Genomic DNA, 11976 nt, shown 5'->3' with positions numbered 1-11976 from the left:
AGTGCTGCATGTGCTCCACCTCGACGAGAGGAATAAAGAGAACAGAGCTGGTGATGCAGCGCTGGGGTGCCAGTGTAAACAGTGATTAATCTTACTACGCTGTCACTGACCTCCGGAACCTTCCCATAATGCTTTTAAGTAGAGATAACGCTCTTTGTTTTGGTGTGATGCCTCTGTTTGTTTTGTTGTGAGCTCAAGGCTCCCGGAGCTGCTTATCTAAAAACCAAACACAGTTACTGTTTGCAGTGAATGAGCAGAGGCAGGGGGATCCCTTTGGAACACCCACAGCTGGTGTTTGCTTGAGGAGAGAAGCAGCCGGGTGGGCACGGGGGGGGGGTCTGTTTTGGATCAGCGGCTTATCTGGTCTGTGAGGAAAAAAACAAAGGCGGCTATTTGCATTTAGTGAATGAGAGAGGGGTGGGGGAGGAGGCTTGAACTTGCCAGGCAGGGAGCTGACACAGTGTCAGCTCCAAAAATCCACTCGCTCTGTCTCCCCCACGCTCCGTGTCACACTCCACCCCACCCTCCTCTTTTGAAAAGCACATTGCAGCCACTTGAATGCTGGGATAGCTGCCCATAATGCACCACTCCCAACAGCGCTGCAAATGTGGCCATGACAGAGTGCTGGTAGCTGTCAGTGTGTCCACACTGCAGCGCTTTCCCTAAACAGCTGTAGGAAGACAGCTTTAACTCCCAGCGCTGGACAGCTGCAAGTGTAGCCAAACCCTCTCTAAGCCGACCCCTTATGAGAACAGCAGGGACTAGCATGACTAGATGTCCCGATTTTTGGGTCTTTTTCTTATATAGGTGCCTATTAACCCCACCCCCATCCCAATTTTTCACATTTGCTGTCGGATCACCCTAGCAGGGGTTGCACACAGGGCTGCATTAACCTTCAGGTGCTGAGGTTTCCCTCTCTCCATTCCCAGAGCCTGTGATCAGGAAACAGACATCAGGGCTCCCAGGTGCTGCACAGACCATGACTGAGATCAGACCCCATATTATGCAAGGTGCTGTACAAACCCTGGGCAACACTGAGACACCCAGGAGGTTCCCCTCAATTTCCCTGAGCCTCTGCTGCCCAACTTCTTCTGAATCCCTCTGGCTCACCCCCCCCCACAAAAAACCCACCTTTCCAAACAGTCCTTCTTTCCTTGCCCCCTGATTCTGGTTTCACACCCTGGGACCATCTCCTCTCTTTGTCTCTCCCCCTCCAGGTGAAGCAGAGATGGAGGCAACTTCAGCCACTGGAGTCAGCCTCAGCGAGCACTGCAGCCGGCCCCGGGGGAGGGGGGGTGTTTGCAGACACAGGAAGGGAGCAGGGGGTGCTGGGAAGAAGGCGGCAGGAGAACAAAGCTCAGAGACCCAACATGGGGAAATTCCAGGGGGCGGGGCTCTGACACATCCCAGGTGCGGGCAGCTCCTGGGGGCGGGGCTCTGGCTCAGCTCGGGGGCGGGGCAGCTCCTCGGGGCGGGGCTCCAGCACAGAGCAGGGGCGGAGCAGCTCCTGGGGGCGGGGCTCTGGCACAGCCCATGGGCAGGGCAGCTCCTGGGGGCGGGGCTCTGGCACAGCTCAGGGGCGGGCAGCTCCTGGGGGCGGGGCTCTGGCACAGCCCGGGGGCGGGGCAGCTCCTGGGGGCGGGGCTCTGGCTCAGCTCAGGGGCGGGGCAGCTCCTGGGGGCGGGGCTCTGGCACATTGTGACGCGGAGCCCGGGCTGAACAGCTGCTTCCTGGTTCTCCACGTGCTGCCAGCAGCGCTGGAGCTGCCCGAGCCGGAGCGGAGCCGCTGTTCTCAGCTGCAGCCAGGATCTGCCCCCGGCCCCGCTGGGATCCAGGTGGGGACAGAGACTGGGGCCCGGGGGTTCCCCTTGGTGTGGCTGGCGGGGGCGGGAGGGGAGAAGCCGGAGCTGCAGGCGGGGGAAGGGCGGTGGGACATTGTGACCCGGAGCCCCCGGGGAATGAGAGGCGCTGGGGGGCAGGAAAGTGACTCTGCCCCAGGGAGCCTGGGAGAAGCCTTGAAGGCGCCTCGGCCCCAGTGGAGCTGCAGGAGGATCCGCCCGCCCGCCCCGCTGGGATGGGGGGGCCGGGGCCCGGCCGTCGTGTGGGGGGGAGGGGCGGACCCCGGGCCAGGCGGGGGGGGGCGGTGTATTAAATCCCTCCCCATAGCAATGTGCTACTCCCGGGCACTGCGCATACCCAGTAACAGCCGCTGAAGCCGCTGCCCTTCCCCCTGCCCGGACCAGCCGTAACGTTCCGCCGGGCGCTGGGGGCGGGGCTGGAGCGGGGCGGGGGAGTAACAGGGAGCGTGGGAGGGGCGGGCGCAGAGCAGGAAATTGATGGGCGGGGGGGGTCAGGCAGCTGGAGGCAGGGTTCGTGGGGGGCTAAAGGGCACAATCCGGGCTGGGGGGAGGAGCAGGAGTTGAGCTCAGGGGGAGGCGCTGGCAGAGCCCCCCCCTTTGGTGTGAGGGCGGAGGTGTCGAGGGGGGAGGAGAAGCCGGAGTTGCAGGGGGGGGAGGTCACTGGGGTGGGGGGGTAGATCTGTCTCTGTGCAGCCAGGACATTCCCGGGGTGGGAGGGAGGTGAGTTAACTGGATCCTGTCCCTGTTTTTGCCACTTCCTCCCACACACACATTCTCTCAAGATTTCCCCTTTTCTCTCTCATTATCACACGTGGCTATAAAATCCAGGGAGATTCTCCTCCCCCCCCCAATGATCAGCTCTCTAATTGCCTCTGATTTTCCCTTTTCTCTCCATACTTCTCAAATGTCAATTTAAAATCTCTCCGATGGGGGGTGGATTTTCCCACCCATTTTATCTGCAGCGATTTGTCCTTGTTTGGGTGGGAAATTGTTGCCCTGGGTCATTCCCCAGAACATGGCTCCCACTGGAGTGGGATGGGATGAGGTTCCCGTTCTCTGCCAGGGCAGGGAAGGGAAGGGAGGAGCACATCCCCCATGGAGACTGCCCAGACCCCATTTCCCAATTCCCCTGCGGCCCCCTTCCATTGTCCAGGGAGCCTTCCAGCTCCCCCCCGCCCTTAAATCAGCTCCTCAAAGGGCTCTGAGCTGCTCACGTGAATGGTTGCCCCGTGGCCGGGGGGGACCATCACATTCTGTTTATGTATTGGACAGTCATATAAAATCCAGTCCAACAGTCCCCCTTTTCCACTAGTTATTTAATAGCAACATCAAATCCCCTCCGATCTTGGTGGTTTTCTCTCATGTTATCAAATGTCGTTTGTGACAGGGTTCTCTCTGCGTGTCTCAAAGATTGATATAAAATACCCCAAACATTTGCCCCACTTCTCTCTAGTTGTTTTATTTCTAATTGAATATGATGGGTTGTTTCCCAATGTGCTAAGATGCAGCCGCCTCTGGGGTGGATCCATGGTGGCCATTATTTGCTAGTGACAGCCCGTGGATCTTTCTTGCCCTCCAGGCCTTCCATTCTCCTGTTAAAGAAGCACTCCCCAGGCTCCCTCTGCCTGTGTGACTGGCCAGCAGGAGGTGGTGTTAACTTTCTAGCCACTTCTCACACTCTGTGAGGTAACACTTGCAGGGGCAGGGAAGGTGTCTGTGTGGGGAGATTGCAGCTGAAGGGGCATTGTGGTAGGGGGAGGCCTCTGGGTGGCTGGGCAGGGGGTACCCTAGTCAGGTTGGTGGGTTGTGGAGGTTTGGGGTTTTCGGGGGTGGTGGTTCTGATGTGCCCATCCCTGAGGCTATGGGTCCTGGAGGTGGGTATCGCTGGGGGCCTGGTGGCTGCAGAACAGTGGGGGTGGGTGTCTCTTGGGGAGGCGGGACAGAGGGTTAGAGGGAGCCTGGTTCTGTGCCAGGGGCTCTGTCTGTGCTTCCCCCGCTGGTTCCTGGTTTTGTTGCCATGCCCAGTGCACAGAGCTGGGGGAGGGGATCCCTGGCACTAGGTGAGGGCATGCCAGGGAAGCAGAGTGATGGGTCGCACTGTAAAGCATCAGGGGGTCACACTGGGCAGAGGAGGGGGTCCCAGGCAAATGTCAGGGTAGATCGTTCTGGAGGGTGGGGAAGTTCCTAGGCAGGCAGTGAGGGACTGAGTTCCCAGTGGGGGGGGGTCCCTTGAGGGGGTCCCTGGCTGCTGGGGGCTCTTGGTGGGGGGAACCCTTTGGGATTCCCAACCTGGCAATCATGGTGTGGTGGGGGTTCTCTGGCCGGTGGGGCTTTGAGGGGTATCTGGGGTCCCTGGCCAGGGACTCTGGGGGCTGCGTCCCAGGGAATATCTGATGGGATCCTGGCTGGGGGGTGTCTGGGGCCCCTGGCTGGGGGGTCTGGGCTCTGGGTACTAGGGGGTGTCTGGGGGCTGCTGCTAACCATGATCCTTCTCTCTGGTCAACTTGTACCAGAGTCCTGGCTCCTAGTCACCAGGTCACCAAGTCCATTCCCCAGTCACGTGCCCTGTCACTGTGATAACTTTCTGTCCACTTAGCAAACACTGTTAGTGTGAAATCACAGAATTTACTTTTCTCCTCTTTTGAAAACTGCAGGAACTTTCGGTTCCGTTTGGAAAATTTTTGCCCCCAGTCCTTGTCCTAGATCTGCGGGGGTGAGGGAGGTGGGAAGGGAGTCAGCACTGCCACACGATGGTCTTTTCCACAGCGTTCTGAACTCATTCTTTCTGAAATCCGGTGTCATTGAGACCGTTGTTAATCCAGAGTCACTGTATGGAAAGACAAGGAGTGATTCCAGATGGACAGTGGGTCAAATGAGATCAGCCATTCTCCCTGTGAGGAGGGGCTCCCATTAGCTGCTCTCCCCAGAGAGCTAAAGGAGGGAAGCTGCTCATACACTCTGTCCCTCTCTGCTCAGGATATTGGGGTTCAGCTTCCTGGGTCAGATGCTGCAGCCTCCATTGTGATCTGGGAGACCAGGCTTGGCAGCTGCTGCTCCCCCAGTGGGGCTCTGTGCTGGGAAGTGACCTTAATTAAAGCTTCTTCTCTGCCCGGCCCAGGGGATGACTTTCTGCAGCTGGTCCTAGCCCCCTAGGGCAGTCCTGGGCCCTGTTACTACTAAATTCTGAGCCAGAGTCTCCAGGTAACTGAAAGACCTCAGGGAATGTCCTAGGGTCTGGCAAGAAAGTGACTCTGCACAAACAACACCACCTCATTTCTCCTCCCATTAGCGGTTGCCAGGAGGAAATCCAGCCATGGGAGAGCAAAGCCCCCAGGAATGGGACTGTCCCAGCCAGAGGGGCAGGGAGAGAGGACAGGGGAAGGAGAGACTGAAAGGGGCAGTGGGAGAAATGAATGTGGGGGAGAGATTTCCAGCTCTCTAGTCCACCCAGACACATGTATTGCTGCATCCTGGGGCAGAACCACTTTCCAGTGAACAAAACAAGGATCAGACAGAGCAAAAGCCAGTTCCTGACTCCATATTCCCCCTGCTGGGGTGTGGCTGCCGTGGGGTCAGTGTCTGAGGGAATCCCCCACAGTGACTCCTTTGGTTCTGCTCTTTTCTAGCCTTGTGTTCAGAGAAGGGGTGAGGGGAGAGAGAAGGGAGGTTAAAAATGTGTCTGTGGACTTAGCCTGGCAGGAGGGGCCAGGTCTAAATTGTAATAAACAGATTGAGCATTTCCCAGCATGACAGAATCTAGGGTGTCTGTCTGCAGGGAAAGGGCCTGGGGGAATTGTGATGTGAAATTAACTAAAACCGGTTCTGAAACGCCCACAACTGCCCTTCTCCCCCAGACAGGCTGCAGAATGTTTTGCTCCAGCTCATCCCAGCCTGGCGTGGGACAGGGAAGAGAAATGGCTGCAGTGGAGTCAGTCCAGGTAGAGATTATCGGGGGGTTGCTGGTGGGTTCCTGCTGGAGGAAAGGGAGAGCAAATACACCAGAGGTGGGAAGGTTTGCAGAGTCTGGTTTGGAGGTTGGAGCGGGGCAGGAAATTCACAGCGTGGGGAAAGGAGGAGGCCAGGGTGTGGCAGACCTGCTGGGAGTTATTTACTAAGTGGCCTAGATTCTAGGAACAGACCCAGGAGGTTTGGAGGTGGAAATGCCCTAATTTGTGAAGAGAGAAAATAACCCACCTACATGGAGCTAGTCAAACTGACCAGACTCCTAGTGCTGGAGCCTGACCTCATTAACCATCAGCTGCTGTGAGATATAAAGGGGACACCCATGAGTCAGGCTTATTGGAGCTGCCTCTCCCTTCATATCCCGCTCCTCACAATGAGGAGGGTGTTGGGCATCCTACCAGCGAGCTCTCCCTGGACCCTGCTAGGGGCTCCATCTCCTGTATCAGTCAGTGGCTAGTAGGGGGGTGATGGATATGCTGGGAGAGATAAGGGGCTCTCTCTTCATCCCCTCACCCTGGCATTTGCTGGATACTCTGAGCCAGGTCGAGGTGGGACTCTCCTGACTATGATCCACCCAGAGCTTCCATTTGATTCACTCTTCTCTGCCACAAATAGTGGGGCTGTGAGTGGGGCAGCAAGTCCTTAGTGTTGGACTCTTACTCTTTCAGGGGCTGGTGACCTTCAAGGAGATGGCTATGTATTTCACCAGGGAAGAGTGGGCTCTGCTGGACCCCACTCAGAGAGCCCTCTACTGGGATGTCATGCAGGAGAACTATGAGACTGTGACCTCGCTGGGTAAGGGTTCCTGTCCCTTCTGTTCTTGGAAGGGGAAATGAAGAGTGAAGGTTCACGCCACCCCCACAATGCCATCTGTACCCTGTCCTGTTTCAGCATCACCCCAATAGGCCAGTGACACACATAATACCAGAGACCCTCCTCTGCTGCAGAACACTTTGGGAACAGAGCACAGGAGCCGTATTGCACAGTGTCAAATATCTCCTGTTTGCTCAAGTGAAACTGGGGGTTAGGTCTGGCATAACTGTCCCATACCCCTAATCATTTTTGTTGCCCTTTTCTGAACCTTTTCCAATTCCAATATATCTATTTTTGAGATGGGGTGACATGTGCATGCAGTATTCAAGATGTGGGTGTATCATGGATTTATTTGCTGTTTTTACAAATATGATCTATGAGATATTCTGTCATATCTATCACTTTCTTAATTATTTCCTACATTGTTCACTTTTTTTCACTGCTGCTGCACATTGAGTGGATGTTTTCAGAGAACTATCCACAGTGACTCCAAGATCCATCTCTTGAGTGGAAACAACTAATTTAGACCCCATCATTTTGTATGTATAGTTGGGATTGTGTTTTCCAATGGGCTGCACTATGTGCTATCCTGTCATCTAGTACTGCTGAGATCCTGGATTCAGTAATATCCCTGCCCTTCCTGTTCCCTTTCTCCACCGAACCCCGCCAGCCCATGCTTCCTGTTCCCAGCTTCCCCAGGATTCTCGCACTGTCTCTGAACCTCTCTGTCAGCAAGAAGCAGTGCCAGGGACACTTGCCCTCTGTCTGGAGTCTTCGATTTCTGGGACATGGATTTACTTTCTCTGTGTTGTAAGAGGCTCTGTCATAATGAGTGTCTGTGATGTTACCCAGAGTACAATCTGGACTGTTAAATAGCTGTCCCCTCAGTCCTCCAGCATGGGGTGCCTTTTCCACTGTTTTCCCGCGAGAACAGCCCCTCTTGGCCAATTAACACACAGTCTCCAGCATGTAACTCACTCCCAGCTACACAGTATTGAGTGCTGCTAGACAGCCACTCATGAATTACACCTCAGGAGAAAACCAGCAAATTCTCAAGTGCCCAACTTTCCCCCAGAAATGTGCATCTTGCACTGTCCAGCACGCTACTGAACGACCCAAGCTCATATGAAGTCTGTCATTTCATCAGCGGAAAATGACATGCACCAGCTTGTTATCCCAAACAGAGTTTCCAACACACTTCAATCCACACATACTGGTTAGATGAACAATAAACCAAGATTGTTAACTACCAAAAACTAAAACTAGGCCCAGTCCATGAAAGGGGCACTCCCAGGAGAGACTGTATAAAGGCTGGAACATGAAACACCTTTGTAAACCTGAGACAGCTGCCTTGGGGACAATGACAGGGAGAATCCCCCAAAGTGACTCCTTTGTTTCTGCTCTTCTCTGGCCTCCGATTGTTCCTTCCAACGTGGAGTACTTTGCACTTGTCTCTACTGAATTTGATCCTATTTACTTCAGATCATTTCTCCCGTTTGTCCAGATCATTTTGAATTTTAATCCAATCCTCCAAAGCACTTACAACCCCTCCCAGCTTGGTGTTGTCCGCAAACTTGATACGTGTAAGAGAGAGACTGTTACTGGGAGGGTTTCCCCATGTGTCAGAGGGTTACACCCTGGTGGGAGGGGGCTAGGCCTGTACTGGAATAAGGTCACTCTGTGCTTCACAGTGTGCTAGAACCTAGAATGTGCATTAGCAGGGGAAAAGCTGGGGGGAATCGGCTTGGGGAATGGACAAAAGCCTAGTCTGAATTCTCACACCTTGCCCTTTTCACCCCGGCAGGCCAGAGAATAACATCCATGTTTCGCTGCAGATCATCTCGTCCTCCCAGGGGCAAGGAAATGGCTGCAATGGAGCTGGCTCAGGTAAGAGATTATCAGGGTGGCGGGCTCTGCTTGGAGGTTGAGGAGCAGTAAATGCATAAGAGGGTGGGAATTGCTAGAGGTGGTGGGAAGCAGGAAATATCTCGGGTGGAGAAAGGGAGGGGACAGCATGTGACAAACCTGCTGAGACTTGTGTAGTGTAGGGCGTGATGGGTTGTCACCCCCAGGAGGCAGTTTGTGGAGCTTCTGGGAACTGCTGTGTCCTCTAACCCTCACGCTGGGCTGGCCCTTCTCACACTGCTTTGCTGGAGATTTCGCCAGCCTCTCCAGGGCCTGTTATCACCCAACACAACAGCAGGTGGCGCCATGCAGCCAACTAAGCTACCTGAGTGCGTTACCTAAGCCACTCAAGGACAGATAGAAGACAAGAGCCAATTTCCCACTCCCCAACCTTGCACACTTGCTGTAGTATAAATCCAGAATGATACCATCTTATAGTGCACAGGGATCTCTATAATGCAAGCTCATTAATGTAGTTCCCCTTCCCCTCGATATGGGACAGATGTGCACAACAAGCTGAGATTTTCCCCAGACACTTCACTCAAAATACGCTGGTTAAGATAAAGCATCAAACAAGTTTATTAACTGCAGAAAGATAGATTAAGTGATTATAAGTGATAACAAACAGATCAAAGCAGATTATTTAGCAAATAACCAAAACTCAGACTAAGCCTAACATACTAGATGGATAGAATTTGAATTAGCAATTTCTCACCCTGACTGATGGTACAAGCAGTCCCCCAAGTTTCCATACACAAGCTAGAAATCTCTTGATCCTGGGAGCAGCACTTCCCCCACATCCGTTTTTGTTTCTCAGGTGTTTCCAGAAGTTCTCTTGTGTGGAGAATGAGGCCAAGAGATGATGTCACACCCCACCTTATGTAGCTTTTCCATATGGTGGGAACCTTTTGTTCCAAACTCAGTTCCTAGTCCAGTTTGTGGAAAAATACAGGTACTAAAATGGAGTTTAGTGTCATGTGGTCTGGTCACAGGCCCTGCTGAGTCATAGTAGCCATGACTCATAGGCTGGCTGAAACATTCACAGGAAGGCTAAGCTCTTCCACAGTCCATTGTCTTTGTTGAGCCATCAGCACTGTCTGGCTTCTTCATTGTTGTACCTGAAAGGCTCATTGTGGGTGTTACCCAGAGTAAGCACATTTGAAATACAGATACAGAGTCAATATCCATAACTTCAGATACGAACATGATATGTGCACACAAATAGGATAATCATATTCAGCAAATCAGAACTTTTCCAGTGACACCACACATGATGCATCTTCTACAAAATAGATCATAATTATGTCCTAATCATATTATAATCATACCACTATGATGAATATGGGGGTGTAGTGTCAGATAGGTCCTAATTTCAAGGCACAGGAGTTGGGAATGGAACTTCCCCTCTTTGTGGAACAGGAAATAACCCTCCAGCCAGGGCTGGGACAACTTCCCAGACTCTCAGTGATGGAGCCTGAATCTACTGACATTTCATTAATTACCACCAACCCCAATCTTTGTGGCAACTGTAAACTTTATCAGTGATGATTTTGTACTCTCTTCTAAGTCATGGATAAGAATGTTAAATAGCACAGGGCCAAGAACCAATCCCTGCAGGAACCTGCTAGAAAGAAATCCACTCGATCATGGTTCCCCATTTACTATCAGAGTTTTTAATCTATTTAATGTATGCCGTGTTTATTTTGTATCATTCTAGTTTTTTTTAGTAAAAATATTGTGCTAATCAAGTCATGTCCCTTACGGAAGTTTAGGTATATTACATCAATACTATTAGCTGCAACCAAACTTTTGATCTCATCCAATAAGGATATCCCGTTAGTTTGATAGGCTCTATTTTCTCTAAACCTTTGTTAATGGGCACTACAATTCTGACCTTCTAACTTCTATTCTTTATGATTGACTTCCCCTTTCTTCCATATATTTTATTTGGAGAGTGCTTGGATTCCTACCAGGGAGCCACTATCAGGGTCCAGAGACAGCCCCATCTCCTATATTAAGCTCTGGCTAGTAGCTATGTGATAAATGTGAAGACCCTGCTTCTGTCTGTCAGATGGGAGACACAAAGGTTCTCTCTTTCTACCCTCTGATGCCTCCTGGCTGCTGTAAGCAAGGTGGGGTGGGACTCTGTTAACATGTGCCTCCCGGAGCTTCCATTTCCCTGGTGCTGCTGTTCCGTGAATAGTGGGGTTGTGAGTGGGTCAGCAGGTACTGAGTATTGGACTCCTGCTCTTTCAGGGGCCGGTGACCTTCGAGGAGGTGTCTGTGTATTTCTCCAGGGAAGAGGGGACTCTGCTGGACCCCACTCAGAGAGCCCTCTACAGAGATGTCATGCAGGGGAACTATGAGACGATGGTCTTGCTGGGTAAGGATTCCTGTCCCTTCTGTTCTTGGAAGGGGAAATGAAGAGTGAAGGTTCATGCCACCCCCACAATGCCATCTGTACCCTGTCCTGTTTCAGCATCACCCCAATAGGCCAGTAACATACATACTACCAGAGACCCTCCTCTGCTGCAGAACACTTTGGGAACAGAGCACAGGAGCAGCATCACACAATGTCAAATATCTCCTCTTTACTCAAGTAAAACTGGGGTTAGGTCCAGCATAATGAACAGAAGCTTCCTACCCCCAGCCTTCTCTCAAACCCTGAGCCTTCTCTACCCAAACCAGAATGTGCTTGGGGTGTAACAAGCAGGCGGCTGGAGTCAGAGCTGCCAGTCCAGGGTTACTTATCATACAGACACTCAGTGCGTCCTTGAACGCTGGCTGGGAGTATCCAGACAGGGGAGCTCCAGCAGCAGAACACTGAATCTCACCCAGGATTACAGATGACACAACTCCTCGCTGATCTGGATTGCACCCCAGCATGTGAAAATGGCCTAGGTTGGTAGTGACATTTCTTGAGACATGGAGAGTCTTGCTCCCATATCACCAGGTGTAATAAAAATAACAGGAAAGGCCAAATATGGAAAACTGATTGTTCAGCTTGCTTTTGACCTGCATCATATTTTGCAATATATTCCAAATAAGGAAATTAACGTGCAACGTATGTGTCATTGTTTGTGGTTTTAAGCTGTAAAAGGCTTGTGTGATTTTTAGCTCGGGAACAGTATTCCAATAGCTGTCGCCCCCTGCGTGCTTGTAACCAAGAAAAGAGCCTCAGGCTGAGCTGATTCAAATATTAATCCTGTGGTCGTTTTCCACAACAGCCTCAATAGGTCCCTGTGATGGAATGTAAGGCTACATCTAGACTACCCACCGTATCGGCGGGTTAAAATCGATTGCTCGGGGATCGATATATGGCGTCTCATCTAGACGCCATATATCGATCCCCGAGCGCGCTTATATCGATTCCGGAACAACACCAACCCCAACGGAGTTGCTGATTTGACAGGGGGAGCCGCGGACATCGATCCCG

At 52.4% G+C, this 11976-nt stretch overlaps 1 long non-coding RNA gene across 1 annotated transcript; it reads left to right on the top strand.

Annotated features, from left to right (window-relative positions):
* Positions 1-1603: 1603 nt before the first annotated feature.
* Positions 1604-11182, top strand: LOC127052682 (uncharacterized). The gene is made up of 3 exons (XR_007774862.1): positions 1604-1835; positions 8440-8522; positions 10797-11182. It is a non-coding gene; the product is annotated as an uncharacterized LOC127052682 (long non-coding RNA).
* The last annotated feature ends 794 nt before the right edge of the window (positions 11183-11976 follow it).

Source organism: Gopherus flavomarginatus, chromosome 5 (assembly GCF_025201925.1).
Source record: "Gopherus flavomarginatus isolate rGopFla2 chromosome 5, rGopFla2.mat.asm, whole genome shotgun sequence".
Lineage (NCBI taxonomy): Eukaryota > Metazoa > Chordata > Testudines > Testudinidae > Gopherus > Gopherus flavomarginatus.
The sequence above is the reverse complement of the archived record's forward strand: the minus strand, read 5'-3'. Positions and strand labels throughout refer to the sequence as shown.